Raw genomic sequence first — 17,693 nt, 5'->3', positions numbered from 1 at the left:
AAACAGATAACCCAGGATAATCTCATCTCCAAATGCTCACTTACTTCTGGAAAACTCCATTTGTAAGGTTAAATAACATGTCCACTCATTCATGTATTATGATACAGATGACTTGGGAAGGTACTCTTGAGACAATTCCACTGGTCAATAAAGCCTCTCTCTCTCTCTCTCTCTCTCTCTCTCTCTCTCTCTCTCTCTCTCTCTCTGTTTCTCTCTTTCTCTCTCTCTAATATATATATTCAGTATATATATAAATAATAAATATATATATAAATATACAATATATTATATATATATATAAATTATATATATAAATATATACATATATAAATAATATATATTCAGTAGTGTTTTATAAATGGAATGGAAGGCTCAGTGAGGGCAGTATTGATACTTATTATTTTCAACAGCTCTGTATAAATGAAGTATTCTAAAGATGTCATCTTGCCGCACATACATTTCTATGACCGCTTGCTATCCTTTCACCGTTGCTTACTCAGCCAACACTTAAACCTTGTTTCTTGTATTATTTCATGGTGACATAATACAGAGTTGAAGAAATGCTTCCTCTTTTCACTGCATCCTAGAAAATTCTTAACGCCTTGGTACATAAACTGAGTGAATTTTATATACAGGAAGATTGAAAATTGAAAGATAGGGATCCTAACATGTTCCTGTGAGATGCAGAATGCATGGGACCAAGAAAGAAGAAAAGAACAAAGGGAGAAGGAAAGAGATCAGGTCCATTGAGGTTTTGGCACTTTACCCACAACATCAGCCCTATTCATAATCACAATGTAATTAAGTAAGAGCAAATATTATTTCCTGGTGAAATAGAAAATTGGTAATAGTAAATTAAATTGTAGAGTATCTGGTCTATATTTTAAATGCCTAGTGTCTAGAAATTTTTTATCCCTTATCCAGATGCCACAATAGTGCCCTATGTCTTCTCAAGGGATACGAGTCTCTCCAAACTCCACGACATAGGTGGCATCAAAGGAGAACTTGCCAGTCTGAAACTAACAGAAATGATAGGATCAATTTGCCAGGACCCCAGTTATCATTCTAAAGCTTAAAAATTTCTACATCATTGTCATTTAACATTAAGTATGGGCAAAAGAGAAAATGTTTGACATGTAATCTACAAGAAATTGGGAGGTAACTTAGTTGATAAATTGATTGCCTTGCAAGCACGAGGACCAACCTTTAATCCCAAAGTTATATAAAATATTGGTATGAGGCCCAGAACCTATGTCTAGATAGGTTATAGGCCTTGAAAAAGAACATACTACTATTGTCCTGCTAAATGGGTGTAGCATTAAAATGATTCCTAAGGACTTATTGCTATATCCTTATAGGCAGGCTTATCACTCACTCTTCACCAACAGTGGTTACGTTTTTATAGACAGTAACAATTAACAAAAATACCTACAACTGGTCAATGTAGGAGAGAGGTAAAAAGTCTTAAAAGCCTGAGTGGTGGATGACTTTAAGTAAAGGGTTGGAATTTTTTTTAACACAACAAAGAAGATGTGCATATAAATTCACAGAAATTATAAGATTGTGCACAAGACCTGCATAATTCTAAACCAGACAAAACTCTTAACATAAAAGGGGAGAAATAAACCAACTGCTATTGTCATGTGATTGCTACTTAAGAAGACAATGTCACTTTTCTTTAATGGTATGATAACTAGTATGGTACCCATACCTAAAGACAGGCTTCAGTCTCAGAAGTATTTAGCCAATACAAACTGACCTCCCTGTAGTTTTAATCACACACACACACACACACACACACACACACACACACACACACACACTCATAGGGAGTTGGGCCTGGGTAATGTTGAATAAGTAGAACCACAGAGGAGAAGATGACATTCCCTTTTCCCTTTTATTTGTTTTCCAGAGCTAAGGTGTTAGGAATCTTAAGCAATTCTTCAATATAAGAGTGAAAAGGGGACAACATTTAAAATGTAAATAAATAAAAAAATAAAAAAAGAGTGATAGTTTATAAAAATTAGGTAGCACTGAATCTAAAGACATGAAAGTTGAAGGCTGAATTTTTATTTATTTATTTATTTATTTATTTATTTATTACCTCAGCAAAGTTTTATTTCTATTACTGCTTACAAGGTCCAAGATTTCTGCACTTTAACACTGGATGCCCTTTCCCGCCCACCCAGGGGACACTGTTGGTGTCCTTGTGTCCCCTTTAGAACTTCCCCCCATGCTGGGGCCCCCTCCTCTCTTGCCCACCTTCACTGCAGGGAGAGCTTTCAAGCCTGGAGGGGTTATTAGTTCCTTCCTGGGAAGTGTGGCACACTGGCCAGGCTCCTGCTGTGCCTGGCCCAATGGAGATGAAATGGCAGCAGGGTGTCCTTGGTTTTCTCAGGCACCTACTGCTGCTGGTGGTGGTGGTGGAAGGGGAAGAGAAGTCAGAATTCACAGTTGTTTGCTATGCAAAGTGCTTGTCAGTGGTGGCTGCTTCTTCCAAGTAAGCCATTTAAATCCAGGAGAGGGGACAGAAGGGACACAGGGATGGGGGGTGGTGTCCCTTGGAAGGCAGGAAGGCTGAATTGTTACAATGAGTTTCTCAAACCAGGAACCCAATTTAAATGCTTTCTTTCAAGTTGTCTTAGTCATAGTGTTTAATCTCAAAAATAGAAAATTAGCTAATAGAAGTATGAATAGTTACTGGGGGAAGAAATTCTAACTAGCCATGCTTATGTGAATGTGAGTTCCTACAAAGAAATCATGTAGGCAAAGACAAATTGACGGAGTAGAATGAGAAATGAGGACAGGTTGGAATGTTGCTAGTCTGGGGCCTAATTTTACTTTTCCTTGGAATACTATAGCCCACTGGATAGCTATAACATGTTCACCATCACAACTAACATCCTATAAGTAACAGATAATAAAACTTGTTAGAATTCAGTTAGAGTACTAGTTCTAAAAACCCAAATGGTCAGTATGTCACCAAATAGCATCTGATTATAAGGAATCTCTCTATCTTGCAGTAAACTGTCACTCCAGTGTCTCTGCCTTGTATTTTAAGAGCCTGTATTCATCTCTCTTTTTGTTGTGTTACTGTAACATTCTACAAACTGTTTCTGTGTTGGCTAGTATATCTTGGAGATATTTGGAGACCCAAATATATGTATCCAGCCATAGTCACTTATAATGGCTCTAGAATAAATCATGTATTTATCCATATGTTGTCAGAGCTGTGTCTTTCACTGACAATGCCAAGAGAAGAGCTCTTGGATTATGGAGCTTTCCTGAAAACTGTGAAAGGAGCTCCAGCTTTTGGGAATTGTCATCTACTCCAGGGTGGACTTTGCAGTTATGTGACTACTTTGGATGCTCCCTGATCCTGTGAGTACCTTCTCTTACAAATACTCCTGTAAGTAACACCAATAAAAAGCTCATTGGTTCATCAAGTTAAATTTTAATGCAGTGAATACTTTGATGCAATGAACCCACATCTGAGTTGAGTAGATATAAATAAATGTATGATGTAATTCCCCAGGAAAAGTTTTTCATGAGACTGTGTAACTGAAGTCCTCATGAACAGTGATTAAGAACACTTCCTACCACTCATAGAATGTTACCTACTAAAATATTTTAATTGCATTTGCTGATTGATTTATTTGTATGTGTGTGTGTGTGTGTGTGTGTGTGTGTGTGTCTCATATTGTACACATTGTAGAGTGAAAAATTATAAAGGCCATTTTATGAAATATGTGTAGATTTTTCCGCCTTTCAGAACTCGGAACTGAAAATAAGATTTCAGGCCTTCACATTCCAGGTGAAGGACACTTGCTGGATTACATTCCCCAAGCCTCACCCAAGGCAGGAAGGCATTCCTGACTACAGATAAAGATGTTATCACCTAGGTGGGGCCATAGCCCTATAGCCGGAAAAAGTGACTCTAGATCATTTGGGCTAGATTCTCTGAAATGTTCCACTGTTCTTGGTTACCCCTCCCTTGGTCTTCCCAGTGCTATGTTCAAAATTTGTAAAACAACCAATCATGTGTAAGCGCGCGAAAATGCCTTCCTCCCCCCAACCCATGCTATAAAAGACCCTTTTATCCCACCACACGTGGCCAAAAACCCTGCTCTTGGAGCTAAAGAGCTTGTTGTTTTTGACCGCTGGCTCCTCCCCTAATAAACCTCTGCTGATTGCATCCAGGTATGGTTTCTTGTGATTTTTGGGTGGTCGCGATCCGGAGGCTTGAGGAAGGGTCTCCCGAGTATGGGGGTCTTCAACATCAGGGAGGCAAACAGCTTTCAGTTGGTTCTCACCTCCCACACTATGGGTCCTGGTATTGGAATTGGTTTTCTGGATAAGAAGCAAAGTTCTGTACCTACTGAGCCATCTTGATAACCTTTTCTACAAGAATCTTACTGCACAATAATTCAAAATGCATATTAGATGTGTTGTTCTAAATCCCAGAGACTTTTAGTTTCCAATTATGAGTCAAACACTGTGTTTTAGATAGTAAATTTGAAGTTTTAAAGAAAGACTTAAAAGAAATTGAATATTTAAAAATTCAGATTAAATTTTTATTTTATTTTTTAATGAAAATAATGGAATCAAGAGACTAATGATCAAGCCACCACCATCACTGCTGCAAGTTCTTTCCAGGGACAGGACATCACTGGATTTTGATTGAAGCATTTTTTAAAGGTCAGTGTTGACTACAGAACAATTTAATAAGCTCTAAGATCCCGAGGTTCTCTGAAAATACAGTCTTTGCATTGCCATATTCAAAAACTACAACGTTATTTACTCTATCATGGATTGTATGTTTTAAATTGAGCTTATATTTTAAAATATACATTATATTTGCATTCACGTGATTGTAAGAAAACATTGGGTTGCCTTTATTAAAAATAAGAAAAATAACAATGTGCCATTTTAACATAAAAATATGCTTAAATATGGAATACTTCTGCTATGTGCTGATTTGTTTGGAACCACAAATTAAAATGTCTGTAGTTCTACCTCTCTTGAGCCTAAAGGGCTTTTGTGTGGTTCAGTTTATGTTGCAGACCATATACTGTATTTTTACTTAATATTCCCCATCAAAACCTGTTTAAATATTCAGCAAAGCTTTAAGGCAATTTTACTTGTATTAAGTCTTCAGCTGTTTATGCATGGAAATACAGTGGGACTGATAAATTATAAATGGAACTACTGGCTTCTTTATGGTGGGGAAACTCCTCTGAAAGAAACAATGCGGCTTAAGCGTTCTGTGGATCGGACACTTGTTTGCGGTGTCAGCAGTTTGGGTATGCAGAGGACTTTTAATTTCTAATGGACAAGAATAATACAAACTTGCACTCAGTTTATTTATCCAACCAGGCAGCATTCATATTGGGAAGGTCATGATTGCAGACAAAGGACATTTTACTTTAAATCTTAGTGTGTATTTGTTTTTGTATCAGTTCCAACCTAAATCAGAAGAATTTCTCATTAGTCCTGTCCCTTGGGTCTTTCTCATAACTTTGTTTTAGTTTTTATGGGTTTCTTCTAATCAAATGGTTCTTATTTTGGTTTTGCAAAGAACAGTACATTTCTGTTTAGTTGCCATAGCAAAAATAACAGAAGAGTTTTCAGGTCAGTACCCAACTGTGGCCAGACCCTGAAAATCTGCCCAGTCCCATCTTATAATGGTTTTGTAAACTTCATCTTCCTTATCTGCAGTGCAGGGAAGAGTCTGATGCAGTTTACCATTGGAAAATCATTTCTTCGAATATACAAGCTATATGTAACACTCCCGGGGAGTGTGAGTAAAAAGATCACACTCCTGCTGGGGTCAAGTCAGGAGCCTTTCTTGATTGTTCTTACTTTGTAAAAGTATGGATGATGGAACACATGTGTATAAGAAAATAGGATCGTGTGATCCACATTCAGCTCTCCACTTCCAATAGCTCATAAGTAAGAGATGCAGTCTGGAGATCAATTGCTTTATCTATTCTGGGATATGGACTTGTTTGATATTTCTCAAGTAGTATAAGTGACCAAAGCTGCGTGATTTTATGAAGGTAGCAACCATGTACCAAAGACAGGCATTTCACTGTATCCTTCCCCATTGTTTGCCCTTACATTCTTTCTGTCTGCTCTCCTTCAGTGTTTCCTAAGCTTTGCTACAGGTGGGTGGGTACTGTTAATATAAATGTGTGCTTTGTTTTTTTTTGGGGGGGCATTGTTTGCTTGTTTGCTTTAAGGCTGAATACTAAGTCTCTTATCTGATCACTTAGCCAAACTATTCATCTCTGTTGACTGTATGTGAAGGATCCCCATTTATCTAGGAATGAACCTGATAGAGTACACAAAGTTTGACTATACGTATGGAATCATGGAAGTTTTGTGAAGCCAAGAGATGGAGCCCTATTCCAGAAAATCTGCAGTTATCTGATAGGATTGTTCATAATATTTACACATTTATGAAAATTCTTATTCTCTCCCTCTGCTACTTAAAAGGAATGATTTTCCTATAGAAAGAACATAAGAATACATGGATAGGATGGCACTGTTACAAAATGTGTGGAGCCCAGTAATGCATTCAAACTCTTTCTCACTTTTATTCTCCTTGACATATCTCTGGAAGTGTGAGATCCCATCTCAGAATATCAACATAAGTGTGTGTATATGTGTATGTGCATTCTCAAAATAATATACTGAGAAACAGTCTCTTGGAAAAGTGACATTCAAAGCCTTTAAGGTCAGTCAGGGCACAGGCTGTGGCTGCAAATGGTCTGAAAACTGGTTTGACATACCTAGTCTCCTTCACAAAGAGCTAATATAACTGTGCTAGCTGGTTTTGTGTCAACTTGACACAAGCTGGAGTTATCACAGAGAAAGGAGCTTCAATTGAGAAAATGCCTCCATGAGATCTAGCTGTAAAGCATTTTCTCAATTAGTGATCAAGAGGGGAGGACCCCTTGTGGGTGGTGCCAATCGTGGGCTGTTATTCTTGGGTTCTATATGAAAGCAAGTTGAGCAAGCAAGTAAGTAACGTCCCTCCATGGCCTCTGCATCAACTCCTGCTTCCTGACCGGCTTGAGTTCCAGGCCTGACTTCCTTTGGTGATCAACAGCAATGGGGAAGTGTAAGCTGAATAAACCCTTTCCTCCCCAACTTGCTTCCTGCTCTGATGTTTTGTGCAGGATAGCAACCCTGACTAAGACAATGATCAAACATTGCTCAGCAATTCAAGTAAATAAAAGGTCACACATCAAAGACTTGAAATTGAAGATTTTCCCATGATTTAACCATAGAGAGGTCTGTTAAAGAAATTCTTTTATATCTTTTCCTTGGGTAATTTTGTTATTCTTTAATATTTGTTTAATTTTCTTTTCTTTCTTTTTTTTTTTGGGGGGGGGGCTGTTCCCAGTTAACTGGCAGTAGCAGAATTTTTGATGCTAGAATTAAGTCAGTTTCAAAAGGCACCAACATCCCAGCTGCCAATTTTGAAGCCTTCCAAAGTACTTATGGCTTGTGCAAGTGCTTCAGAACCCTCACCTGCACCAGCATGGTGTTCTTCATCTCATGCAACCTGCTTCTCTGCTCATATATTCATTCTATGCTGAAATGTTCACCGCAGGCATTTAAACTTTAATATATACATATATTCTTCTCCCAGTTAGAGTCAAGTCATGATTATGGAAACAAAGCCTGCAAAGAGTGCACAAAAGAATATTAATACTCAAAGCAATGGAAAGACACTATTCACAGTCTATGGTGGTGACTAAGAAAAAAGTCAATAATCAAGCAGTGTCCTGTAAAACATCAGAAACATGTATATAAGATTATACCCATAAAGGACAAAATATTCATTTAAAAATACAGAACTTTAAAAAGTCATAAAAGCAAGGGTGCACAGAAGGATGGAGACTCAGTGTTTAATAACACATAATGCTATTGCAGAAAACCAGTGTTTGGTTTCCAGCACCCACATCAGATAGTTTACAACCAATATTAACTCCAGTTTCTTGCAGGGATCAGCCACCTTCTTCTGATCTCTTTTGGCAACAGCACTCCTGTACGCATACCCACACACAGACACGCACATACACATAATTCAAAAGTAAAAGTATACTGTTTAAATGCAATGGATGTGACATTATACCAAATCCTCTAGCCAGCCTCTCAAATTAAATCAACTTTAATTATACAAAAAAATTAAAAATATACATTGCTACTCTTAAAATACAGATTGTACTCTAGAGTATAAAATTCCCAAATCAAACTAAAAATAAAGCATATCAGTAGCACAATATAGTTCCACCATGGTACTTCCCCATATGCTATGATTCAACACTCTGAAGCATTCAAATGAGTCCTGGTAGAGAGCTGATTTTGTCTCTTGGCAAGAGCTCAAGGTTCCAAAATCCTCCATTATCTCATTCCTCATCTCTTTCATCGTGCTTTTAGCTATGTTTTTCCTTTCAGTTCTCACTGGGAAAGACATCACCTACAGAGAAGAAGGCTAGGCAATCCTTTGGGCAGCTTGACAACTTGTCTGAAATCTAGCTTGTGTTGCAAGACAGAATGAGAACAACAAAGTTTAGCTGACATTCATTACCCCAGCAGCTGAGGGAAGACACAACTTTTCTTTCCGAAGTCACGTTTCCCAGGAGACAGAAGGCCTTCTCTGATTCTGCACATCTAAAATGCTTCCAAGGTACCATGCATAGTGCCTCACTACAAATGAAGAATTGGTTTCTAAAGGAAACTTTTGTATATATAAAGGATTGGCTCAAGTTTAACTCCACTGAGTAAACCAGACTTGAGCCTAACACTGAGAACTCCCTTCCCTTTCGCCAACAGAAATTTAATGTCTAAAGTCTTATACATCATTTTTCTATTACTCCCCTCTTCCTAAGTATCTTAATTACAAATATAATTAATTATCTGAAATTTTAAGAAGTTATTTATAAGTAAGGATTGAAACACCTCACTCAATGAAACACAGTTGAAATGCTACGTTATAAGAAAGCCACCCATTTACATGACGTGATCATGGTCTCTTTTTATATATTATATAAATTAGACCCAATGCTCAAAGATGGAGATTAACTGTGTCTGACTAAGGAATAAATAAAGTAAAAGCTAATCAAAAGTTATTCGTATGGGTAGAAAATGAAAATAAGAAATTTTAAAGGAAACTTTTGATGATTGATTCACATTTGGCTTCATGAGTAATCCAGGAGCTTAGATCATGGTTTATACACACGATCAGCAGACACACTGTGATCAGTACATTGACCACAGTGTGACTAGGCTGGTGGTTAACAGTCTACTTATCTAAACAGGATACCTACTCTTTAGGCTGAAAAGTCAGTCTAATGCCCTAAAAGTTTCCACAAAATTGAAATAACTATTATCTCATGTCTCTTTTACATAATTGTTATTTTCCAAAATAAAATATGTGAACTACTTTAAGGTTTGGATGATATACTCTGGTTCCTTAGGACCAGCTATTTCCTCAGTCTACACTTTGAGCATAGAACTTTAAGCAATATACTCCAACATTCCCTTTTCCTGTGACTATTCAATGAGGTCCCACCTATGGCTATGTTTAACACTGTATGATGCACCAATATGTTGTGACAACTGTCCTGTTTTGTCAAAGACATGCATATGAGACTGCCATTAGCATGAAAAGCTTGAAGTACAAAAAGAATATGGTGTTTTGAATAAAAAGGCACTCATGATTATATTTGAATATTTGGTCCCTAATTATTGAAACTTTGGAGGTTGTGGTGTTGTTGAAATAGGTGTGGACTTGTTAAAGGAGTGTGTCACTGTAGGAAGTGGGTTTTGAGGTTTTAAAGCCCACACTAGGCTGTCTTTCTTTCTCTCTCTTTCTCTGATTCTCTCTGTCTGTGTCTGCCTATCTGCCTGCCTATCTCTTTCTGTCTGCTTCTTCTCTCTGTGTCTGTCTCTCTTTGCATTTTCATCTCTCTCTCTCTCTCTCTCTCTCTCTCTCTCTCTCTCTCTCTCTCTCTCTCTCTCTCTCTCTCTCTGTCCCTCCCTCCCTCCCTCCTTCTTTCTCTGCAGTTCAGTTTAAATTTTCAGTCCCATGCCTGCCTCTGACTTCCATAGTCCCTACCATGACTTTTATGGACTAATCTCTAAAACTGCCAGCAAGCTTCCAATTAAATGCTTTCTCTTATAAGGTCTTATAAGAATTATCTTACTCATAGTGTCTCTTCACAGCAATGGATTCAAAATGTGGTGTCTGCTGGTAAAGAAAAGATGCATTTTGCAGAATGAAAGAATTTGCCTCATCCATACAGGTGAAAAGGAGAAAACATGAGAGGTATTTGAGATATGACTTAGTTAATGACTGAAAGTTTTCTGTAACCCACTCAAAAGAAGAAAAAGATCTCTTTAGGCTGTCTTTGGTGTGTTTGCCAAATCATCTTAATGGATTTTTCTCTTCAAAAAGCTACTGTGCAAAGAATACAAAAGCAATGAGCTGCACCCCCAATATTAGATATCATTAACTGAGCACTGCTTCATTTTAATGCTTCTATAGTTGATTCTAAAGCCCCAGACAAGTACAAAGACCAGTGATTGTGATTTCAAGCTAGCAGCACTTCCTTGAAAAAGACATATAAGCTATGAATGATTTGATTTAAAAGCAAACAATCCCTTGGCAGGTCATCTTCAGCTCTTAGTGCGAGTGACCTTACAAAGAGGTCAGTGAGAATTGTGCTTTTCTGTCATCAGGATTAAATCTGTGCTTAAAAAACCAAAGCTCATTGCATCCTTAAACACTTTGGAAGCTTCTAAAAAGGAAAAGTTGGCATCTTAATTGACAGCTCAGGACTCTTTAGAATAAGACTAAGCAGAATCTTCATGTCTCACAATTCCCTATTCTATAGTTTGTATTATTTTGTACAAGTGTCGTTTATAGGTGCTGTTGCAACTTGATTTACAGGTAAACACATGCATATACGGTTAAACAAATATTGCTTCATAAAGTTTCCTGTAAACCTTCCAATAAAGGACATTACTTTGACCACAGCAAAAACTACAGTTTTTGTGAGTACCCTCCACACAATTGTGTTTCAATTACCAGTGTAGAAAAAAACTGTTTTTGCTTGGATGATGGGAATAAAACAAAGACTGGCCTTCAGAGAAAATTCTATCAAATTTAAAGCAGGACTCAGCATCCACTTAAGTCTCTCAAGTTTGTTCTTTTTTTAAGGTGAAGCCTCTACTTTTGCATTTCATCTTTGTTATTTCTTTTATGAATTCCTGTCAATCTTCTCCTTGACCTATAACATGTAGTTATTCTGTGTTTTTGCCTTGATGAAATGCCATGATTTTGTAAAATGATAAATTCTAGCTCCCTTACTATTGCCTATTACATAGCTTAACAATGCCAGTCAAGCATTATGACTTTTGACTCCAGCTGTGTAAAACCACATGTGAATATGAGGTACTTCACCTTGTTGTTCATTGATTTGTATTAAGCTTTACTGCCTACTGTTTTTTGCTATACACTCTGCTCCACACATCTGATGCCATGATCTTTGCAGTTTAAGGAAAGCAAAAATCTTAAATGCAGTAGGGCCAGCATTATGAAAATATCAAAGACAAGCAGAGGTCTCTGGTCAAAGATCAAAGGCTTAGACCCTTGTTTTCTGGAGAGAACAGAGAATAATAAATCTAAGCTTGTTGGAAAACGTTGTGTAAAGCAACATTCTTAAATATATTGACTTATTTTCTAATGTGCTTATTTCTCATAAACATTGACTGTTTTCCAATGGATAACTCTCCTATGGAATGCCAGGCAGCACTAGTGGAGAATATTTTAAACATAAGAGAAAAGAAATCCACCACTAAATCTCATCATAAGCCAAATGTTAGAATTAAACCATTTTCCTTTAAAATGATAATGCTTTTATATAAGCAATTAAAATCTCAAATTATATAATTTATAAAATAACAAAACACTGTATATTTTCGTCTAGGAATCCAGGAGTGGTGGTACAAGTATTATTATAAGACAACAATTTGGAAATAACTATTTATGAAGATATTTATGTTGTATTAATTATATTCTCCCTCTTATTGATGAGAATTTTAAAAATTGATGACTCAAAGCTTAATATGAGTCTTTGAAAATTTATACTTGTAATTATCATTCGATGTAGTTGTCTACAGAAAAATAATTTAGTTTTTAGTTTTTTAATAAATAGTAAATGTTTAGTTGCAGAACATAGATGTGTTTTAGATAATTACAGACACTTATTGCAGGCATACTCTGATCATGAGCTGAGAATGCAACCCAATGTGTTGATCATTTTTTTCCTTTACATTTCCCAGAAGAGTTATAGAAAACCAGCTATACAATCCTAATGTTACTTATTTTTCTCTATAATTTTCATTATATGTAATTGTCAAAGGTATGTAATTGTCAAAGACTAATCTTCTAGAAGTACTTGATTATGATTATTCCAAACACCATTTTGCTGTTGAATTTCATGAATAACTGGCAAAGGAACCATTACTGTCCTCAAATCTAGTCAACTATAAATTCAATTCTATAACCACAGTTTTAAGATTTCATCTTCCTGAGATCAATATGTAATAACCCTCTCAATTGTGGATCAGAATAAAAACAAATACTGTTATGAATATGTGCAAACAGAAGTTTCCATAAGTATTTCAACATACTCAAATAGAAAAATCTGAGGATGTGCAGTCCTGGAAGAGGCAGAGGGTGAAGAATCAGTGTCATTGATCATGGAGCTTGAAATACTAGACTGTGGGTACAGGTTAGAACTTGTAGGAAAATCTCAAGAATCATTTATATCTGGGCTACATATATGTGTATATACAAATTCATATATGCATATAATAATAGTTGATGAAGGAAGAGGTCATGAATTTAAATGAAAGCAGAGAGGGGTATATGGGAGGGCTTGGGACAGGAAACAGGAAGAAATACCGTGATTAAATTAGAATTTCAAAAACGAGATTTTTTTTTTCTAAGTTCAAGATGGGTTGTCGACATCATAGATGCAGAGCGAATTTGACTGAGAATTTTCCCTTCACCTCACCATTGTTCATCTTTATTTTTCAGTCCTGACCTGGTGCTTTCTTATCTCTAGGAAAATTTTAGCAAATAGAAAATGGGAAGGGTTGGAAAGTAATGCAAAGGTCAATGGTTTCCACTGAAATTCTTTTTTCCAAGTTCTTAAGTGCTAAGAAACTTACTGTAACTATCCCGAGTTTGTGATCTTAAAGCCCCTCATGATCCTGAAAATGCACTGCTGCTAGCAGTCAAATCAAAGGACAGAAGACAGGGCTTTATGAGCAACAAAAAAATTTAAGATGCTTTGAACATCAGTGCTTTCTTCTTTCTCTTGTAGACCATGATGAAAGTGACATCTTTGAAATCTTGAGGCGCCTGTCTCTGTGGCCTCTGTCATTTTCTCCCTTTCTTCAGTGTGTCTGAGGCCTTGATCCCTGGCCATCGGCTTGTTCACCTGCTGTGGTGGCCCACCTTTCATTTGTACTAGGGTCAGCTGCTTTTCAGGTGTGCAGCCCCACCATCTTACCTCTGAACTAAAGCAGCTTTTGAAAGGCCGCAAATCTACCAAGGACGATGGGGAGGAAACGCGAAGGGAAGTTAACTGAGAATTAAACTGTAGTTTTCAGATAAAGTTTCACAAACCCATTTTGATATTTTTAGCCTTCCATCTGTGGTGCTTTTACATCAACTGTATAGGGTCCCCTTTTCCTTCTCCCTAAGGAGTTACCAAAGTCAAATACTCACTACCAGGATTAAGCAAAATTCAAGGACATTCAGCTATATAAACAAGACAATTATATTCAAATATTTATAAATGATAACTAACAACAATCAAAGCAACTTAAATTTAAAATGCAGTTTTTCTCATGTTACTGAAGTACCAAAGTGCTCTTGTTAATATAATAAATACAGTAAGTGCATTTTGTTAAAAATCTCTCCCATCTAAAGATGAGAAAATAGACAGCAAGCAGCAAGGCATTATTGCCACCCTAGAGCTCCCAAATTTCAAGAATGCATATTTCACTGAAATGTGTTAAACATTGACATGTTTTAAGATAGAAGACTGAAGCCTATCTATTGAATTGTTGTATACTATTTTATTGAAAAAGTTAACTGAGAAAATATTGGTTATCTATCTGCATATCTATCTATCTATCTATCTATCTATCTATCTATCTATCTATCTATATTTGCTTTGAAAGGAATACAATAGTAGCAAGATAATAAGAAAGGGGTCAAAAGTGAAAAGTATTAAACACCAACTAATGAGTTGCTTAGAAAGTGTATGAGGTACTGCTCCATTCCATTGGATGACTGATGAAAGAAGACTTTCAGAAAGTGTATGTCCTGGAAAATTAAAGGCAAACTAAGACCTAAGAAATTAGAAAAAAGTCGATTGAAGACATAGGGAGGATAGATGGCTCTGTGGATAAGAGCATTTCTGGTTTTGTAGGAAACCCAGATTCAGCTCCCAGTTCCCACGTGGCAGCTTCTAACATCTGTAAGTGCAATTTTAAGTAATCTACACCCTTCTTCTACTTCCTGTGATACATGCAGGGGAAACATATGTATTTATAAAATAAAAATAAATGAATCTATTTTGAAAGATAGAAAAAGGCAACTGTGTAAGAAGATAAATATCTACAAAATGGCAAACAAACTGGTTATTAGGAAGAAGACAGTATTATACATTTAAGAACCCCAGAATGACTTTGTACAATGGATGAGACAGCAAACACCTCAGTGAATTGGTAAAGTTGTTGAGGAATAGACATTGCAGAACTCAGAGGACCACCAGAGTGCATATGAAGGTCATTGGTGTTCCATTTTAGGTGGAAAATTTTAACAATATATAGAAAATATACTTGAATTTTAAATGTGTCCAAGAAGGGATAAGTTAGAAGGATCATTTGTAGGCAGTAAGGCTTTTTTTTTTTTTTTTTCACATTTTGGTTCTTTTTTTTTCTGTGAAATTAATTTTTTATTTGATATTTTATTTATTTCAGATGTTTTCCACCTTCCCTATTTCCCCCCACCCAGAAACCCTTATCCAATCCCCCCTCTTCCTGTTTCTATAAAGATGTGCTCCCACCCACTCTCAACTCTCCGCCCTCAAATTCCCCCACACTGGGGCATCCAGCCTTACAGGACCAAGGATCTCCACTCCACATATGCCCTACAAGGCCATCCTCCCCTACATATACAGCTGGAGTCATGAGTCCCTCCCTATGTGCTCCCAGGCTGGTGGTTTAGACCCTGGGGAGCTCTGATTGGTTGGTATTGTTGCTCTCCCCATGCAAAACCTTTTCAGCTCCTTCAGTCTTCTCTCTCACTCCTCCATTGGGAACCCCATGATTAGTTCAATGTTTAGCTGTGAGCATCCACCTCTGTATATGTCAGGCTCTGGCAGACCTCTAAGGAGACAGGTATATTATTAGGCTTCTATCAGTATGCACTTCCTGGCATCCACATCAGTGTCTGCCTTTGGTTACTGCACGTGGGATGGATACCCAGTTGGGGAAAACATAGCAGATACACAGGGTTCAAATAAATTAGCACTTTATGATGACCTATCAAACATACTAAAATAATTAACTTAATGTAGGAAAGAATATGGATTAAAAAAATACTTGGCAACTTCTGAATTTAAAATATTTGTGTGTTTATAGAATTAAAAGAAAATCCATATTCAGATAGTCTAGTCATTTCACTTGCAATTAAAAAAATAATAATATAATATAAAATAAATATACATATATTTTAGAATTTAGCATTGTTTATGATGAGGAGTAGCTACCAACAAATAAATTCGGTCTTAGATCTATAACAAAATTTCTTGCCTTATGTACGTTCCAGTTAGATTTTTCCTTTTTTCTTTTTTTATTGAAGATATATTCTTATATTCTGTAACATATCTGGACCACAGTTTCCCCTCTCTCTACTCCTCTCAGTCCTTCTCCCACCCTCTCACCCCCATATACAGGCCCTTCCACTCCCTCTTCAGAAAACAGCTGGCCTCCAGCAGACATAGCCAAACAGAACAAAACAATATACAATGAGACCAGGCAAAACCCCTTATATCTAGGATGACCAAGGCAACGCAATAGGAAGAAAAGAGTCCCAAAGCAGTCAAAAGAGTGAGAGACATACCTGCATGCAGTGTTAGGGGAGTTACAAAAACACCAAGCTAACAACCATAATCTATAAGCAAACCTAAGCAGGCCCAGTGCTTGCTGGTTCAGTCTCTGCGAGTGAATGTACCCCATTTTGTATATCGGGTGAGCCACATTCTCCTGGTATCCTTCATTCCCTCTGACAACTACAATTTTTATAATATGAGAGTTACAATAAGAAAAAATTGAATTTTCTTGGCAAGCATAAATCTACATATTTATCAAACCTTGTAATGATAGATATTGGTTTTCGTCCAAAACATGGGTTTTAAGTAACAAGTTTATATCAAGTTAGAGCATGCCTTTTTGCCATCTCTAACACTTGTGTTTGAAAAACTGCAAGAACATACTGTACCTGATGAGTGATCAATGTTTTCTAGGCAATTTACAGACTTGACACAATTATGTGAGTATACAAACAATGCTTTTTTGTGCTGTTTATGTGTAAATGAATTAATTTTAGAGTTCAGATTAAAAATAAAATGCCCAAGTAATCATAGTCATAAGACATCTGAAACCATGTAACTCCCAGGAGAAACTAGAGCTGTTCAAATCCACGGTAAATCTTTCAAATTTGAGCAACACTGATGTGTGAGTGTAGAAATCAGTACAACATAAAATATTCTACAAATCAACACTGAAGAGATGGCCAATGTACAAGATGGGGGGAAAATAGTTACATCCATATGTCTTTTTTTTTTTTTTTTTTTTTTTTTTTTTTTTTTTTTTTTTTTTTTTTTTTGGTGGGGATAAATTTCAAAAGAAGCAAAAAAAAAAAAAAAAAAAAAACAGTTTGTGGAGGGGAGGGAAGGGGGAGGCTTGAAGTTTCACGTGACTCAGCTGAGTGCCATGCGTCTACCACATTCCATCTCCTGAGAGACTCTGCCAGACTCTTTACATTTTAATGTCTGTGACATGGACAATTTCTGTACCCAGAACACTCTGACCTTTTGCAAAGCAGGTCAGAGTGCTCTGCTGCAGCTCCCTTCTCCATCCTGATACATTATTTAGCAGTCTCTCAAACCGCTTTCTGCATTCAGACGTGTTGAGCCTCATGTGCACACCCATGTGACATGCAGACCCACACAAAAGCCTTTTTTCCGTTTATTTATGTATTTTTTCTTCTTGCATTGTGATATTCTTGAAGCTGAAAGTCAAATGCTCAATAGATTGGCAGGTCTCAGGACATTACACTAGGTTTTACTTCACCTTTTTTTTTAAATCTTTTTTTTTATCTTTGTAGAAGTAGCTTAGTAACTAACCATCTCTCCTCATGTGAATGATAACAGTCCTGTATAAGCAATTGACTTGGCTTCCTGAGCTACAAGACAACAAGTGAGGGATGGGTAAAGGAAAAAGGGAATCCGAATAAATGATTGGCGGAAGCAACAAAGCAAAATAAAAGATACGTGAAAGCTACTCCGTGACTTCTTGTTTTTCATTGAACA

Source organism: Arvicanthis niloticus, chromosome 22 (assembly GCF_011762505.2).
Source record: "Arvicanthis niloticus isolate mArvNil1 chromosome 22, mArvNil1.pat.X, whole genome shotgun sequence".
Lineage (NCBI taxonomy): Eukaryota > Metazoa > Chordata > Mammalia > Rodentia > Muridae > Arvicanthis > Arvicanthis niloticus.
The sequence above is the reverse complement of the archived record's forward strand: the minus strand, read 5'-3'. Positions refer to the sequence as shown.